Genomic DNA, 5857 nt, shown 5'->3' with positions numbered 1-5857 from the left:
TGGGGGTGGGGGGCGGGGGAGGGGAGTCACCGAATGTTTTGTCCTTCCTTTATACTAATGATAGTGCTTTAGAATGAGAATTATGCCTGAAATTTGGCAGACCGAAAAATGTTGCTATTGCAACGAAATGGCAAAAGCTAAAAGTAAGGATTTATCTTCAAACATAAGCTGAGATATGAATAGAAGCAAAACAATTGGCTACTAGCTCTCTCTCTCTCTATTAGGTAAATTTGAAAAATAAAAATGACTTGGCACTTTTAAAGGTAACTTCACCAAAGACCGAAGAGCCAGTAACCAGTAGCTCCAACTTGTCTCAGCATCACATCTTCTGTGCTCTTTATTTTTGCCGGACCAGTTTGCGGTTAGGAGAATGTGCCTTTTTTGTACCTTTGCATTTAGGTTTTATAATTTTAATTGATGTATGGACACACACAAACAAAAAAAAAAGCATGAAGGAAGATTTGGATCCAAGCAGTGCCACACTTTACATCATCACTACAAGTGTTCAAGTGTAAAGAAAACCAATTTTGAAACTATGAAATTCCTGATTCATAAATACACAGTTGTTTCTACTTTAGTACATATAAGATAATTCACTGTTATTAAAGCTCTTTTATTAAGGCAATTGCATACGTTTTAAAAGCAATGGTAAATTAAGTTGTCTTCCAAAACTGTGTACTTGTCTGGTCAGCTGTGTATGATCAGTTATCTACCTCAGAGTCTATTTTCTTTTGTGCTGGGACAGGTTGCTGGCCCTCCCTGTTTCCACAGACCAAATCCTCCTAGCTCAGGAGCTAGGGCTGAGCAGTTATTTCTTTCGAGTATTTTTTAGTTCTTAAATTTTATGCTTGTATTTGATTATAGATGTCAGTGACATTTCATAGTTTCAAAAGTTCTTGCTGCTCTGAGAAGTGTAGATTCTAGTGAAAATTACATAGTCATAAGAGAAATGTGTTTTTGTTTTTGTTTCCTTTTTTTAAAGTTGTGGTATTATTGGTTCTATGCTCCCTGGATTATTACTGCTTTGTGAAAGTCCAGACTGAACGCAGCACCCTCTGTGTACCTAGTACATGTATAAACCTGGGTCTCTCACTACTTGATATTTTTGCATTAGTTAAGACAGAAATTTGATAGCTCGGTTAGAGGGGAGGGGAAATCTGCTGCTAGAAATGTCTGAACTAAGTGCCATACTCGTCTGGGTAAGATTTGGGAAACATAACCTCTGTACATAAAAAAAAAAAAAAAAAAAATCAGTTAAACATCACATAGTAGACAGCCATTAAATTATAAAAAAAAATTAATTTATGAAGAAAGACCTTTTGTACAGATTGAAAAAAAAAGATTTTCATAGAGATATCTATATGATCAAGAGAGTTAATTTTTTATTTTTGTTTTACTAGTGCCACAGACTTGCCAGTGGTAACTTATTTGTCCGGTTCAAGATAACTCTGTAGTTTTCTTTCCTAGGACTTGTTGTTAAACGCCAAAAGACATTTTTGAACTGTACATTTGATCAGATTGTTAGCTTTTCTGTTTTATTTCTTTTGAGAACCTTTGAATAAAAAACATCTGAAATTTTATTTTTCCTGTCAATTTTTTAAAAGTAGATTAAATATATTTCAGAATTTCATTTCATTTCTGATCTCTTTCTTCAACTCGGTAGATGGGTTTGAAAGTGAGTTGAAAATTATGTCAGATTCAATATATCTTCAAAATACATTTTCTTAAAAAAAAAAAATCAGAGAAACCTTTCCACCCCCTTCTTTCTGGTTACTTAAATCCGTGTACTGACCAGAGACATCAACCATCAGCTCACCACATTTCATCTCAGCAAAAGTCCAGCCCAAAATAACCACCCCATTGGTATGTTCTTAAAGACCAAAGAACCAGACTCTTGTTCTTTCTTCTTCCTCGCTGCTCCCTTTGTTTCATTGCTTGTCGATGCTCAGCACAGAGGATGGAATAAAAGCGGTGGCCTGTCTGTGGTAAGCAGGTGGGGTACTCAGGCTGGTCTCATCCATGCCTTTATGATCGTGGGCTTCTAAGAGTGACCTTGTTTGGCTGTTCCCAGTAGAAGGCTCCCATGCGGCATTCACCAGGAAAGAGAATGTCTTTCTCCCTCACTCACATGCCTTATGGGAAATTGACTCCAACCCAAAGTGGATTAAGTATCTTGATGTAGTTGTATAGTATTTATTTTCTGCTCTCCCATGGCTCTGTCATGTTGGTAAAAGGAGTGGACCAGAAAAAGTTCTACTCTCCTCCACTTTGATATGTCTCCCTGCAATGTGGGTGGTGTGTAATGTGAATTAGGTAAAAGTGGGGCTGGGTCAAAGCACTTAAAGCCAAGAGCCTTAGTGGCTCTTTCAGAGAAGGAGCTGAGGCTACCTGGTGCTTCAGAGAGCGAGGTGTCAGAGGAGAGAAACGTGGCCTCTTGAGACCCAGAAAAGAATGTCTGTGGTCTCCTTTTGCATCCCAGCCACACACCTAAGTGCTCTTTCATATGGGAAAGAAATGCTGTTCAGACTGCTGGGCGCTTTAGGTTTTGTTAACCTTATTTTTGTTCCAACTTTTTTTGTTGTTGTTCCACTGAAGTCCTGGGGTTGGAGGGGCATCTGACTGCATTACAAACTGAAACTAATTAACACTGAAGAGCACCTCTTCTGTCTATGGAAAAGGGAGGATCAAACCAGAATGATGATGGTTCAGAGAAGGGTATGGCTCCCATACCAAAAGCGTAGTTGGAGATAAGCCCCACCTCACTGAAAGGTCTCAGAGAGGTGGAATTCTGGGATGGAAGGAAAGAGGATGTGGCTGTTGCTCACTGGTATGTGAATTTCCCCCTCTATATTGGCTGGCATGAGGAAGGCCAGCGGGTGTCCTGGGGAGCCTAGTTTACACCCCATGGTCCATACCCTTCTTGGGCAATGACCCTAGGTGTGTATCTGCTGAAGTTTGAATTCCCCAAATACTTGTTAAAAATTAAATATGTTTAACTGTGCCTCCAGCCTGAGCAGGGATGCAATAACACGTTAAGATCTGACCGAACACATCCTCATTCCACTAGGGTAGCCAAAAAGAAAAAGATCCAGTGACATTGAGGCATAGGTCATTGATCTGTCACAGCCGCCCAGCCCTTTTCCACAAAAAGCCCGAGAATATGTAAGGTAGGCGGGGGAGGAGTTAGAGCTCGGAGCCTAGGGTTTAAGGGAAGCCAGGCAGTCTCTTCCCCCTCGGCCTCGGGGCGCCCGGGGCGGCGGGATCCCTGGCACAGCTGAGGGGTCGCTGCGTGCGGGCCCATGTAGGCTAAAGCTTCGCCGGGCAATGGAATTTCAATCCTGTGAAATGGCTCCAGAGTGTCTCCTGCGCGCACGCTCGGGGTCTTCGCAGGGCAAGAGAATGTTTGAGCTTGAGCCACTAGAGGGAGGGTTTTATTCTTCAACTTCAGCTGTGAGCTCTTACCGCCGGAGACCCAGACATGCAGAAGCAAGGCGGAGAAGCGGGGAGGCTGTTGGTGTTTGGAGTCTCGGGGCTCCTGGGGCCGGGGTCCAAGGGTCTTGAAGTTGGGCTTCCTTTTCTGACTGAAGCACGGACCATCCCGATGCCCATGCTGGCAGCGCCCTCATTGTCAACATTGTTGCTCAGACCGGGGAGTGACTGAAATGTGACTTTGAAGGCTCAAGGAAACGGGGCTGGGGAGGAAGCCACACGCCTTGCCAGACCACATGATTCAGGAGAGAGAAAGCGCTGGCAGGTCTCTGGGCTGCTCAGAATTAAAAACAGGTGGCTTTAAATGGAATACTCGGAAGGCTGAGGCGGAAGGATCGCCGGAGCCCAGCAGGTCGAGGCTGCGGTGGCCGGGAGCGACCACTGCCCTCCAGTCTGGGCGACAGAGTGAGACTCCAACTAAAAAAAAAAAAAAAAATGGAATACAAACTCTGATGCTGCTATTTTTTCTTTTGAATGTGACTTAGGGTAAGATTTGATCTAGGTTATTTCAGTGCTTATACAAGACCCACATCATAAACGAGAGTGCAGGTGTCTCCTACCCTCTAATATCCCTGAAGCCACCTTCAGGGACGGGACACTCCCCACCTCATATGGTATCCTGGAACTTTTAGGAGCAGCTCTCAAACTTGTTTGCGCAGTCCAAATTGTGTCTGTAAAATTTCCACCTGCCAACCTTAGTTCTGCCAGCTGTGATGCCACAGATTCAGTCAGTCATACTTCAGGTGTAGAAACGTGACTCCATGGCTCTGCTTTTCTCTGGGTTGAGCACTCCGTCTAGCTTTAACTCTTCCTAGTCAGACCTGGCTCCACACTCCACACCATCAGCTCACCTTTCAGATGCATCACAGTGGACTCAAGGGACAGCCTGGGGCTTCCTCAGATATACCGCAGTTTGGAGAACTTGAAGCCAGTGAAGATCCTCATGTTACTTTATTTTTTTAATCACAGTGATTAATTATAATAAAGACAAGAGAATATCATGAAGTCATTTTAAAATGACAACGATGTGAAAATGATCAGGATATAAGGTAAATAAAAAGTCTCAGGAACAGAGTTGTAGATATACTATGATCATAATTATGAAACAATATTTAAGTATAAAAGACAAGGAGAAGGTATTTTAAAATGCTTAGCTGGAGCCGGGCTGGGTGGCTCAGCCTGTAATCCCAGCGCTTTGGGAGGCTGTGGTGAGTGGATTGCCTGAGCCCGCGGGTTCAAGACCCACCAGGGCAACTTGGCGAGACCTCATCTCTACAATAAATCAAAAATTAGCCGGACATGGTAGTACGCACCTGTAGTTCCAGCTACTTGTAAGGCTGAGGCAGAAGGATCGCCGGAGCCCAGCAGGTCGAGGCTGCGGTGGCCGGGAGCGGCCACTGCACTCCAGTCTGGGCAACAGAGTGAGACTCCAACTCAAAAAAAAAATGCTTAGCTGGGTGGGAGCATTATGGAAAGTGTGTATTTTTTATTTATACTTTCCCATATTTTTCCAGTTTTCTACAATGAAAAAACTTTATAATCAGGAAGAAAATTTGTTTTTAACAAAGACTGTCAGATCTTCCTGAAATTATGCAAGTCACTATGCTCATATTTCAGCTCAGCACATGTTTAGTTGATTTTTTTCTTTTTTTTTCTTTTTTTTTTGGTATTTAAAAAATATGCACCAAACATTGGCAGGCACCAAGGTGACTGATGTGGTCCTAGTCCTCAAGGGCCAAACTTGCGGAGAAGCATGAGTCTATAAGTGGCAATATTGCAAGGACAGGTAACGAAAGATCTAAATAAAGAGCTTTGGGAGTTTCACAGAGGGCCAAGATAACAAATATCTCTCCTGAGAGTCTCAGCCTTTCCACATTCCCAACCACCTCCTTTTTTTCCTGATCAAAATTAACTTCAGAGCAGCCAATTTCCTCACTGGTTCCTCTGCCTTCTGAGGGGTGAAATTGTCAGGCTGGCAGATGAGGTCTTTGGTAGCTCTGCTCCTCCTGCCAGAAGGAGACGTAGGGTAGAGGAGCAGATGTCCAAAAAGTTGATGTTGTTCCTTTGTCACTCCTGCTCTGAAAATACTGGAATGTGTAACAAGAAAGATTGTCTTTTTTTTTTTTAAATCAAGTAGGATGTAGGATACTTTCCTAGTAATGTCATTTTGACTTTTTACCCTTGGTCAGAGGTTCTCCACACTGTAGATTGTGGATTTGCAAGCACCTGTATAGTTTTCTGACCACCCCCCCAACCGCCCCCCCCCCCCCGCCGAATAAAGAGACTCTGGGCTCCGATAAGCAAAGATACTTGAGTTGATTTGCTCTTTCTCGGAACTTGAGCCAGGTATAGAGTTCTGGAAAATTCA

The 5857-nt window shown here is 43.1% G+C and overlaps 1 protein-coding gene across 3 annotated transcripts in view; it reads left to right on the top strand.

Moving 5' to 3' along the window:
* Positions 1 to 1580, top strand: part of RBMS1 (RNA binding motif single stranded interacting protein 1) — a 232681-nt gene extending 231101 nt beyond the window's left edge. For all 3 annotated transcript variants that reach the window (XM_008059359.1, XM_008059358.1, XM_021713046.1), the window contains one exon: positions 1 to 1580. This exon is cut by the window's left edge and continues 1038 nt beyond it. The gene's annotated coding sequence lies outside the window, so the exon portion shown is untranslated.
* Positions 1581 to 5857: the final 4277 nt, after the last annotated feature.

This window comes from Carlito syrichta, unplaced genomic scaffold, assembly GCF_000164805.1.
Source record: "Carlito syrichta isolate Samal-C Ts95f unplaced genomic scaffold, Tarsius_syrichta-2.0.1 Scaffold304002, whole genome shotgun sequence".
NCBI classification, from domain to species: domain Eukaryota; kingdom Metazoa; phylum Chordata; class Mammalia; order Primates; family Tarsiidae; genus Carlito; species Carlito syrichta.
This window is presented reverse-complemented; position numbering and strand designations above follow the sequence as displayed.